Source organism: Notolepis coatsorum, assembly GCF_963971535.1.
Source record: "Notolepis coatsorum genome assembly, chromosome: 4".
Lineage (NCBI taxonomy): Eukaryota > Metazoa > Chordata > Actinopteri > Aulopiformes > Paralepididae > Notolepis > Notolepis coatsorum.
Genome location: NC_140168.1, coordinates 124,148,840 through 124,161,554, shown reverse-complemented (window position 1 = coordinate 124,161,554; position 12,715 = coordinate 124,148,840).

The window sequence follows — 12,715 nt, the reverse complement described above, 5'->3', positions numbered from 1 at the left end:
GGTAGTAAGTATCATATCTAGTAATACAGTCAGGGAATTGTACCCCTCAGTTACACACACAACAAATCGTTTTTTCTTAGAAACTGCTTATTTTTATAACGTGATTTCTTCTGTGGCTTATCTAAATACTAATGTGATGCTATGAATATGTATTTATCGCACTGCTTCATTTCCACTTTAAGGTTAGAGTTAAGCATTACATCACGCGCAGGAGTGGTTTGTGAACAATAAACCATGCCTAGGAGTGGTCGTTAGACCCCCCTAGGCATGGTTTATTGTTCACAAATCACTCCTGCGCGTGATGTAAAGCTTTTATACAACTGCCACATTCATCCAACCTTATTTCTATACAATAAACACACATTAATCGAAGATTTATTGAAAAAACCATCCGCCAGAAAAAGTAGTTCCCACAACTACAAAAAAGACAATTTGCCTCCATGTGGAAGCAGATCGGAAGTGCATCCAACCAACTAACACATCCAACTGTGTATTATTGGAATGATTGAGAGAAGTTGCCTCATGTGGAAGCAGCTTGAAGTGCATCCAACCAACTAACACATCCAACTGTGTATTATTGGAATGATTGATTGAAAATTTTATTACCAGATGCAGAATGGGTACAATACAGTACGGCTCAATACACACAATTGTTAAGGGAATGCAGACCTACTTTCCATAGAACTTCATTCTTAGATGCTTCTATAGAAAGTAGGTAAAACAAATTAAAAAGTTTTCTTTGCCCTATAGGAAAAAAACGTTTTCTTCGCCCTATTCTTTTATTTATTTTTTTAAACCTACTGTAGAGGGCCTAAACTTAACCAGTTGGAAACCAAGCGTACAGTAATAAAATTAGCAATCAATCAACTCAATAGGCCATGCTCACTTAGACAGCGCAGCACCCAGCTCTCTCTCAGTCTGACTATCCCCCGCGTTGCAGGCAGAGTGTGTGTGCCAGCGTTTCCGTTAGCCGGTAATTACCGGTATTTGACCGGCAAAATCTGTTGAAGTCCGACATATTTCATCTCTCCGGTCTTAATGTCCGGTGAAAATAATTCCCTGAGTCTAAGCACAATTTGATTATTTGAATTGTATTAAAATAGGCTAAAATTAAATAGCCTATGCGATGAACGAAACGATCATTACATTTGTTTCCTCTTTGCTTCTAATAATGACAACGACGTCGTCAGCGAGAGCTTAGTGCTGGGTGTGCGAACTTTTGTGAAGCTGCAGAGCCAGAGCACTATCAGCACAATGCAGTATTCCAGCAGTACTCCAATTCAGCCATTTTCAGCCAATGTTGGGTGGGGGGCGCTGCTGTGCGGTTCCCAGAAAAGAGCCAATAACAGCTGAATCAGCTTCTCTGCAGCGCCATACTCTTTGCAAATAAGTCGTTGCGAGGTGGAGAGAGTCGTCACGCAAACCACGATAATGTTGCCGTCTCTCTGCTTTCTCAGTTCTTCGCTTGATATAATTAATACAAATGTCCAATATAACGGAATTCGTTAGCTCATAAAAATGTGATTATAACAGACTGCTGTTTAGTGTCGGACCGACTGCCCACATACGCGGTCTATTTTATTTCAAGTCAGCAGCAGCACGGAGTATCGAGGGACTTATTTTATTTGGAATATATTAATGACTGTATACGCAAAAGTAGCCTACTTTTAAGTAATACTATTATAAATCTACATGCCTTGAGGATGACATTCTTTATATAGCCTGCCTATCGATTGTTTTAAAGCTCAATAAACTATGACCGGAATTAATCTCATTTGTCCGGTAGATTGAAATCTTGCAGGTCACGGAGACCGGCAACAATTTTTTCTAACGGAAACCCTGGTGTGTGCGTGTGTGTCACTATGAATTGAAAATGGGGGACCCTGATGTAAACAAGACAAACGTCTTTCTCTGGTCTGCATCCCCTTAACAATTGTGTGTATTGAGCCGTACTGTACATCATCTCATAAACACATACAGTACAATGAATGTGTATTCGCACACATGTATATGCTTACACATGGCTATTGAAACATTTGCATGTTCACATTATATTAGAGAATATAGAATATCAGGCTATATAAATTACCTTATTATAGCCATGTTGCATATCTATGGATCGGGACAAATCTAATCATTCCACTGGATTTAGTATCACAAAAACCGTGAATGAAATCTGTAAATAGACCGCGCAGGCAAACTGATCGCTGCGCAGGCTGATAATAAACTGCGCTGATATTAGCCCCTTTCGTGACTTTCGGTTTGCAAGCCTGGGGCTTTTGTGACCGGAGTCACTTGCTTATACTCCCCGATTACCCAGTAAGGAAACGACCAAGCGTCATCAAGGGGCTCGCGGTGTGTCAAGAATACATCAGATCTGAATTTCAAAGATACCCAGCGTACAATATGGGTCTAACACAGCTTCACGATGGGGTCTGGAAGCTCGGAGTTGCTAATAAACAGTTTAAAACATTGTTACTCGACGAGTGGTATTTACAGACCGAACGTCCATCTCCGCCGTTGGTGTCACAGCGCATGCGCACCAGGCAGCTAATGCCGCATTCACGTTACGTGGGAAGAAGCGGAAGAACCAGAGGACATCTCGTTGCTACAACTAGGAAGCCTTCACGCTTTGACTCTATATATATCTATGGATGAAACTAGGGGTGCACCGATATATCGGTCGGGTATCGGTATCGGCCGATAAGTGCCTTGTTGACTGCTATCGGCCTATCGGCCGATAAGCTCAAATGTGCCGATAGCAGTCGCCGATAAATACCCATCAATTTGTGTAGCGTCAAAAGGCAAAAAAAAAAATTCACTCGCGACCTACCTGCAGTGCACAACGCCCGCCGTCCCCCACACACACACACAAGCTACTGCATCAAAGTAACTAGTACTTATGATTAACAAGGCATTCGTTTTGTGGCATTAGCGTTATATAGTTAGTGTTACACGGACAATAACATCAGCATATTATTATTACCCATAGCAGCAAGGCATTACTCCGAGTCCGTTCATTAGCTACCGGGAGATGCAAGACCAACGTTACTGGTGAAAATGTGATTTGCGTTGGAATACTCCTTTGTCAACTTGCTGTACTTTGCTTGCAGGTCTGCAGCCATTATTGCTGCATTATTAATAGCCCCAACTTTAGCCAAGGTAACGTTATGGCTAAACCTTTAACAATAGTTAACGCTAGCTTTCGGTTAGCTGTTCAATGCTATTAATAACACAACTCCCCGTCAACACCCTCTCTCGGGAAGATGGCATTTAAGAAAGTATCTGCTGTTAAAATGAAGTGTTACACGTTCAATAACAAGCATATTATTTACCCGAAGATATCAGTAAACAAGGCATTACTCCGTTAGTCCGTTCATAGCTCGGTTCCATTCCGTTGCTCATTCCGTACCCAACTACACATTCTGCAATCTGTTAATAAAGTTTTCAACCAGACAAATGTATAGAAAGGCTTTGTTTTATTATAACATTTGTTGCAGTAAAATCATTATGTCTCATTTGGTCATGCGTGGAGCGCCGGTCGGCGGGCGCCGGGCCGGGCAGCTAACGTAGCTACGTTAAGTGTGTTCTTCTGCAGTGCTCTCGCAAACAGAACAATGGCGGCATGCCCGGAAGTAGAAAAATGTATAAACGCTTGCCGATTGGTGGTAAGGACAGCAGGAGGTGGGTGCTAGCGGTGTGGCGTAATTGGCCGAATCGACTGTCAATCAAAATGGTTCCATTGCATTGGTTGAAAGCTCTGGTTGAGAGAATAGTATCCCGCTGCAGGCCGCAAGAATGGTTCCATTGCATTGGTTGAAAGCTCTGGTTGAGAAAATAGTATCCCTCTGCAGGCCGCAAGACGATACTGGGAGAGAGATAGTGATACCATAAACATATTTCTTGATGTTTCCTTTTTTTAAGTAAGTAAAGAGGCCTACAAATACAAACATACACATACAAATATACAGTAGTTTCATTAAAAAATATATATATATTAATAAAAGAAAAAAAAAAAAAAAAAAAAAAAAATTACAAATACTTATATACAAATATACAAATATCGGTATCGGTATCGGCCGATAGTGTTAGTTGAACAATCGGTATCGGTATCGGCGGCCAATTTTCATATCGGTGCATCCCTAGATGAAACGCCCACATCCATACTTCCGCAATTCGTGACGCGAAGTGGGAGATATCGGGTCTATAAAAGAATCCCATATGTCCTAGTAGGAATTACCACTAGGAGGCTGACGTGAATGGTTTTTCCCAGTCGGAAGCTGGTTCTTCCGCTTCTTCCCAGTAACGTGAACGCGGCATTAGCTGCCTGGTGCGCATGCGCTGTGACACCAACGGCGGAGATGGACGTTCGGTCTGTAAATACCACTCGTCGAGTAACAATGTTTTAAACTGTTTATTAGCAACTCCGAGCTTCCAGACCCCATCGTGAAGCTGTGTTAGACCCATATTGTACGCTGGGTATCTTTGAAATTCAGATCTGATGTATTCTTGACACACCGCGAGCCCCTTGATGACGCTTGGTCGTTTCCTTACTGGGTAATCGGGGCGTATAAGCAAGTGACTCCGGTCACAAAAGCCCCAGGCTTGCAAACCGAAAGTCATGAAAGGGGCTACGCTGATATAGGCTGATAGAGTGTATGCGCGTTCACGAGGTGTATGCACGTCCACGATCGCTGCGCAGGCTGATAAACTGCGCTGATAGGCTGATAGAGTGTATGCGTGTTCACGAGGTGGATGCGCGTCCACGCGAGGTGTATGCGCGCTCACCCGAGGGGGGTGGGTCAGAATGTGGCGGGCGGTCGGAAATAGGCACAACACCGGCATGTGATGAGGCCCAGGATGGTCTGTCGGCTTGATGATGATATTGAAGCTGCGCTTGGCAGCATACTTGTAGGTGAGCAGGGACTACAGGAGGAGGCCTAGCACACCGCCCTGTGGTGCACGTGCACCGTGTTAAGGGTCAGTGACAAGTGACGCTGACAAGCTAAAAGCAATTTGTTTTGATAGTGAGCTGGATACAATCCTACCTGGAGGGGAGAGAACAGATGGTGGAGGTAAACGGTACCCTATCCCCCCCCTCACAGTGAGCTGTGGTGTTCCACAAGGAAGCATACTAGGACCGCTACTATTCCTAATTTATGCAAATGACATGTCGTCAGCTTGTGACTGCAACTTATTCCTGTTTGCGGACGACTCAGCCCTGCTGGTCTCTGACAAGAACAAGTTACAGGTTGAAAAAGCCCTCAGCTCGGAACTAGGCAAAATCTGCATATGGCTCGCCGACAACAAACTATCATTACACATGGGCAAAACAGAGTCCATTCTCTTCGGTTCAAATAACAAACTCAGCAAGACCGACGGCTTCTCGGTTACAGTGGGTGACAATATTGTCACAAGGAAAGATGAAATTACCTACCTGGGTTCCATCCTAGAGGCTAATCTTTCCTGTGACAAAATGGCATCCAGTGTAATAAAAAAAGTCAACCAACGAACTCGATTCTTGTACCGGATCTCCTCTCTGGTAAACAAGAATACCCTGAAGACTCTAGCAGGAGCACTCATTCAAGGGTACTACGACTATGCTTGCACCTCATGGTACCAAAGCACCTCAAAGGCACTAAAAAACTAATTACAAACATCTCAAAACAAGCTGGTCAGACTACTGCTTGACCTGACTCCTAGAACCCACCTCACCCCTGCCCACTTTGACAACCTAGGATGGCTTAGATAGAGTAGACGACAGAGTACAGCAACTTGCAATGGGCCTGGTCTACAAGATACACTACGCGACCAAGGTACCCATGTACATGTCAAAATACTTCCCAAAGGTCAGTGAATACCACGATCACAACACCAGAGGGAGCTCCACAAATCATGTTAAACCCAGATTCGGCTCAAACAAGGGACTAAACACGTTTAGAAATTATACCACATCAATGTGGAACGCCCTACCCAAAGCTGTAAAGGAATGTGAATCACTACCCACTTTCAAAAACACTCTCAAAAAACACCTACGGGAGACTGCAATTAGAAACTGGCCCCTACAAATGTCCTAACCTAGTTGTACAGTAAATGACCAAGTATGGCTTTGTCAGTATTCCAATGTACAGAGTACAATGTGTGTGTGTCCCCTACCCAACCCCCCCCCCCCCCCCCACACCTCCAATGTACAGCCCCCACCCACCCACCCACCCAACCCCACCCAACCTCCTCCAATGTACAGTTTCTACGTCAAATGTATATACACTCTTTTTCTGGACACTTTTGTATTACAAACAGTACTGTATTTGCAAATCTGATATGTCATAAATGTATAGATGTAGCAGTACTGTCTATCTGTATGTCATGTATGTCATATGTTATGATGAATTGAAAATGGGGGACCCTGATGTAAACAAGACGAAAGTCTTTCTCTGGTCTGCATCCCCTTAACAATTGTATGTATTGAGCTGTACTGTACTGTACTGTACCCATTCTGCAATCTGTTAATAAACTTTTCAATCAATCAATCAATCCCTGTCAGGAAGTCCAATATCCAGCTGCAGATGGAGGTCTCCAGTCCAAGATCAACGAGCTTAGAGACACGTTTAGAGGGAATGATGGTGTTGAATGCTGAGCCATAATCAATGAAGAGCATTCTCAAATACAGTATGTGTTCTGAGAGGGCATAGGGTAAGTAAGTAAGTAAGTAAGGTTTATTTATATAGCACCTTTCACAGACCAGGGTCACAAAGTGCTTTACATATAAAAACATCAATAAAGTGCAAGGATAGCAGCATGTTAAAAAGAAAGTAACTAAAAACGTGAAAGAAAAAAAAACAAGATAAAAAGACATAAAAGATTTACACAGACATAGTGAGCCAAAAGCCTGTTTGAACAACACAGTCTTTAGCTGCTTTTTAAAAGTGTTTACCGAGACCACACCGATGTATCCTAGTTCCCACTTCAATGGAATGCATTTAGAGAGAAGAAAGAATATTCTCCAAAATGTATTTTTGTTAGTTATAAATTGTGATTTTGTGTAAACCTCACATTTAGTGTACCTCCCGCAATTACAATGACTGCGCTTCGAGCGCCCTCTACTGCCAGCATTAGAGTTGATCCACTCCTTTATAGAGCTTTGAGGCAGTTCCCGCCCAGCGGAAATGACGTCGGCACGCGCTCTTTGTGTACTGTTAGCTTCACCTCGTTGTCTATGGCTAATAAGCTAATGCTAATCTAATTCTCTGATAATATCTAGAACTATGGCTAATAAGCTAATGCTAATCTAATTCTCTGATCATATCTAGAACTATAATGCAGAGATGGTGCAATGAATGGACTAACAGCAGCTGCAGAAGATATATGTGAAGTATTGTAACGGACTAAGGTGGAGCACCGTGGAGGAGAATGAACTAGAGGAGAGACTGATCGCCAGATTCTTCACCGTGAAACTACTGAATGTTTTGATGCTGAAACTGAGATGAAGAAACATAAAGCAGGTTTGTTAAATCAGAAGGTCCTTTGAACTTTAATGTCACCCTCTTGATCAATAGGCTCCCATTTGAGATGACGACATTGCACAATGTAATGTTTTATTCGGCATATTAGTTCTTTCGACGGTTAAGCTTAGGCACTCTTTCGAAGTTGGTTAAGGTTAGAGTTAAGCATTACATCACGCGCAGGAGTGGTTTGTGAACAATAAACCATGCCTAGGGGTGGTCGTTAGACCCCCCTAGGCATGGTTTATTGTTCACAAATCACGACTGCAAGTGGTGTAAAGCTTTTATACAACTGCCACATTCATCCAACCTTATTTCTATACAATAAACACACATTAATCGAAGATTTATTGAAAAAACCATCCGCCAGAAAAAGTAGTTCCCACAACTACAAAAAAGACAATTTGCATCCATGTGGAAGCAGATCGGAAGTGCATCCAACCAACTAACACATCCAACTGTGTATTATTGGAATGATTGAGAGAAGTTGCCTCATGTGGAAGCAGCTTGAAGTGCATCCAACCAACTAACACATCCAACTGTGTATTATTGGAATGATTGATTGAAAATTTTATTACCAGATGCAGAATGGGTACAATACAGTACGGCTCAATACACACAATTGTTAAGGGAATGCAGACCTACTTTCCATAGAACTTCATTCTTAGATGCTTCTATAGAAAGTAGGTAAAACAAATTAAAAAGTTTTCTTTGCCCTATAGGAAAAAAACGTTTTCTTCGCCCTATCCTTTTATTTATTTTTTTTAAACCTACTGTAGAGGGCCTAAACTTAACCAGTTGGAAACCAAGCGTACAGTAATAAAATTAGCAATCAATCAATCAACTCAATAGGCCATGCTCACTTAGACAGCGCAGCACCCAGCTCTCTCTCAGTCTGACTATCCCCCGCGTTGCAGGCAGAGTGTGTGTGTGTGCATGTGTGTGTGTGTGTGTGTGTGTGTGGGGGGGGCGGGGGGGGGGGGGGGGGGGGTGGTGGGTGGAGACTAGAGCGAGCGCTGACAGTCGAAAGGAAAAAAATTGAAAATTAATCAATCAATCAATCCGCGATTTTTCTTTTGTTACAGAATGATTCAAGACCCATCAATTACATCATCCAACATTGTTTAAACGACTAAAACATTCGCTGTGACAGAATCGCTTGATATTTAGTCGTTTAGTCGCTATCAACATATCCATTTGTAAAGATTATTGTCCACCTTCTTGTGATCCGGCGGATTGATGTGATGTGATTCGGTTGTGGGCGGGTCCTGGGCCAGCAAGCGTGGACTGATCGCAATACATACGTGTAAATGGACTGTTTCAGCCAATCAGAATCGAGAAATTTGCATGCCGTTGTATAATTTGTCTTAGAGCATGGCGATAGAACGCGTAGTACTAGTTTGCAGGCTGTTTGACGTGGAAATGGGCAAAGACACAGCTGATTGATTGATTGATTGAAAACTTTATTAACAGATTGCAGAATGGGTACAGTACAGTACAGCTCAATACATACAATTGTTAAGGGGATGCAGACCAGAGAAAGACTTTCATCTTGTTTACATCAGGGTCCCTCATTTTCAATTCATCGTAGAACAGCTCGTCACGCGATTGTACCCTAATGCTGCTGCATTGTTTCGGTCTTTATTACCTAACAGGCTGAACATAAATACACCACTAGTTTCACTTAAAGATGAACAAGAATCTCTTTGTCTGGAAAAACATAACAAAACACAGAGTCGTAGCAACAAGGGTCTGCTGAGGAGTAGAACTAGTCCGGCTCCACGAGCAGAACAAGAGAGGCAGCAAGGTAAGGAATAAATTAATGAATGAATGAATGAATGAATGAAGGTCCATCAGTTGTTCACATTAGGATCTAACATCCCAATAGGCCTCTCTGTTTACGGTTTCATTCAGTAATACACATATAGAATAGAATAGACAGAGTAAAAAAGTGCAGTTTGATTCAGTTTAAAAATAGGCAATTCTAAAAATAATAAAATATAATAGACAGAGTAAAAAAGTGTGATAAAATAGTTCAATAAAAATATACAATAACATTTACAACAGAGCATCACTCATAACACTTAATAGAACAACAGAGCAGTGCATCGCTCTTAACACATTGACGGCCACTGGGATTAGTCGGGCCCCACTCTATAAGGCCAGCTTCTCATAACAAGGTTTAACTATGCGTGAGGTTGTTTGTAGAGCTAAATCTATATTTTAAATTATTGTTATGTGTCTATTGTCAATTGACACTATAAACCTTCCCTTCAATATGCCATAAAGAAATAATTTTTTCATCAATACGTTCGCATTTTATAGCGTCGTGAATATGAACGTTATATCGGATTGGTCTAGGCTAATTCCTGCAAAGCTAGTTACAGGGCTAATAGCTAATAACGTTAAATCGATTGGTGTTTCGGCCATACACAAGCTAGAGATAAAAATCAAAATGCATATGATCGATATCATGTTCCACCATGAATGCATGAAAGGGGGGGGGGGGGGGCGGGGGAAGTCGTTTCTCATTATTGATTACCAATAACGGCATTCGTTATTGAAGCCTCATACGCTGAGGAGAGGGTTGGATATGAGAACAAGCTGGGTAATTTACGTCAAATAGCTCTTACCTGTGGCCGGTTGGATCCCAAAAAGGATTTCCCAGTTATTGATTGCCATCTGGTAGATCGATAAGTCCATTGGCTGATGCTATATTCCTATACTGCATACTGAATTCGGCGTCGCAAAAAGTATTCCATGCGATCTGATGAAGGCATATCTTCAGGCTAGGGCTGTCCCCGACTAAGGATTTGGATGGTCGACTAGGATTGGCCAAAATTTGCCGTTAGTCGACTATTGGTTGACAAAAAAAAAGAGAAAAATATTTATTTAAAAAAAATATTTTTAAATTTTTTTTTTTAATCATTCCATTTGGGCTGTGGGGGGTGCTTAATGTCTGAAGGAGTCGACTGAAGGCTTCTTGTCCTCTGCAAAAGCATGCAATTGGTCCACTGATGGATACATCTTGATATTTGTCTAGTCTAGTGTGTTCATTAGATGGGTGAAATCATCTTTCAGTGCCTCTGTGCCTGTTTTCGTAGGCAGTTAGCCTCTGGTATGCGTGCCATTAGTGTTAGCCACGCTTCTAGGCCTCTTTTCTTTTGGAAAGAATGATACAAAAAATATATAATTTAAAAAAATATATATTTTTATTTTTTTATTATATTCGACTAAGAGGTTGGCCAGTCGACTACGGCTCCTTTCGACCGATTAGTCGACTAATTGATTAACACATTCTCTGCCACGCTTATATCCATCGCTGTTTGATCTCTGCCAGCACTGTAAGTCTATGGAGATGTTCACCTTCTTTGCAGGGCTATAACTTTTTTAATTGTATTGCTAAATTGGATGGTAAGGGGAGCCGCTAATGTATGCAAGAACTGGAAAAGGAATGTCGGGAAACCATAACTTGAAAATGGCGTCTTTGGACGTCAACGGTCTTAGTAACCCAGTTAAGAGAAGTAGAATTATGACGAAAATCAAAAGAGAGAAGACACAAGTGATCTTCCTACAAGAAACACGCATGTCAAAAATAGAGCATGCAAAGTTGAAAAAGTTTGGATATCGAAATAATTTTTTTTGTTCTTGCAAGAATAATAGGAAGAGAGGAGTGGCAACCCTGATTTCGAACTCTCTCAATTTTGAACTGATAAAAGAGAAAAAGGATAGAGAAGGGAGGTACTCGATAGTTACATGTAAAATAGATAACGTAATAATAACACTAGTGAACACATACACCCCTCCCGAGAGCGACAGAAGATTTTTCAAACTCTTATTTGACACAATAGCCTCTGAGGCGGAAGGGATACTGATATGTGCAGGGGACTGGAATACTATATTGAATTATTCACTAGACACAACAAGTAAATCCAGACACAACTCTCAGAGATCAAAGGACTTGAATATCTTGATTAGTGAAGCGGGAATGATGGAGGTATGGAGAAACCTAAATGCAGGAGAAAGGGATTTTACTCATTACTCTGCGACGCACAAGGTACACTCTAGGCTAGACTTATTTTTAATAGATAAGAGAGAGAAACACAGTGGGGGGGGCGGCTACGTGGCGTAGTGGGCAAGGCGCTCGCCACGAATGACGGAGACGCTGGGCTTGCCTGTTCGAGCCCAGCGCTCCACATTGCTTTCAGTTTAGCTGGTCGTTCATACTAATACACATTGGCCGTATTAGGGGGTGGGAAACTGATGGGTGGGGATCGGGCGTTGTGGACAGCGACTCCTACAGGTCGGTTGGTGCGCCTGCGCAGTAGAATCCGGAAGTGTCGGGGGCAGCGTGAGCCTCCCACGTGTTACTCCTCGCCACTGAGAGATCGAGCTGCGCAGGTGAAAAGATGCGACTGCTGTTACCTCAAGTACCGGAGGGGACTTGTGCTATATGACTTAGTCCACATTGCAGCCGGCTTGTGGGAGGCAAGAAACAGCATTCGTGACAGGGGAGGGTTGAATTGGATGATACGAAATTGGGATGGGAGAAAATATAGAAAATGGAAGAAAAAGTGGATCAAAAAAAAATAGTCTCAAAGACTGCACACTTGAATAAGTATAGGCAAATGAAATATGATCAATTACAGAGAGACTTGAGAAAACTCGAGCAACAGGTGCAGGGAGGGGAGGGGGGGGGGGGTGACAGGGAACAGATGAAGGGGATAAAATCACAGCTTGAGGAGATGGGAAAAGGAGAGCTAGAGAAGAATTTTTTTATTTTATCCACAAGATCAGGGAACCCCAATCAGGAGAAGCGACTTATGAACCTCAAGAAATTCAACATATATTCAAGGAATACTATGAAAAGTTGTACTCTCAACCCGAGATGGAAGACGAGGAGAAAATTGTACAGTTTTTATCATCCCGAGTATAGGGAAAATAGAGAATAAAGCCTTGATCTCCCCATCACAAAGGAAGAACTAGATATAGCCATAGGAAGACTGAAAGCAAACAAAACTCCAGGGAGCGATGGGTTTCCAAACGAGTGGTACAAAATCTTTAAAGAAGACCTGGCCCCAGTAATGCTAGATTCTTTTAACTGGACACTTGAAAAGGCAGAAGCCCCCCCATTCTGGAAAGAGGCGGTGATATCAGTTATACCAAAAGAAGGGAAGAATAAGGAACATTGCTAATTATATCGTCCCATATCG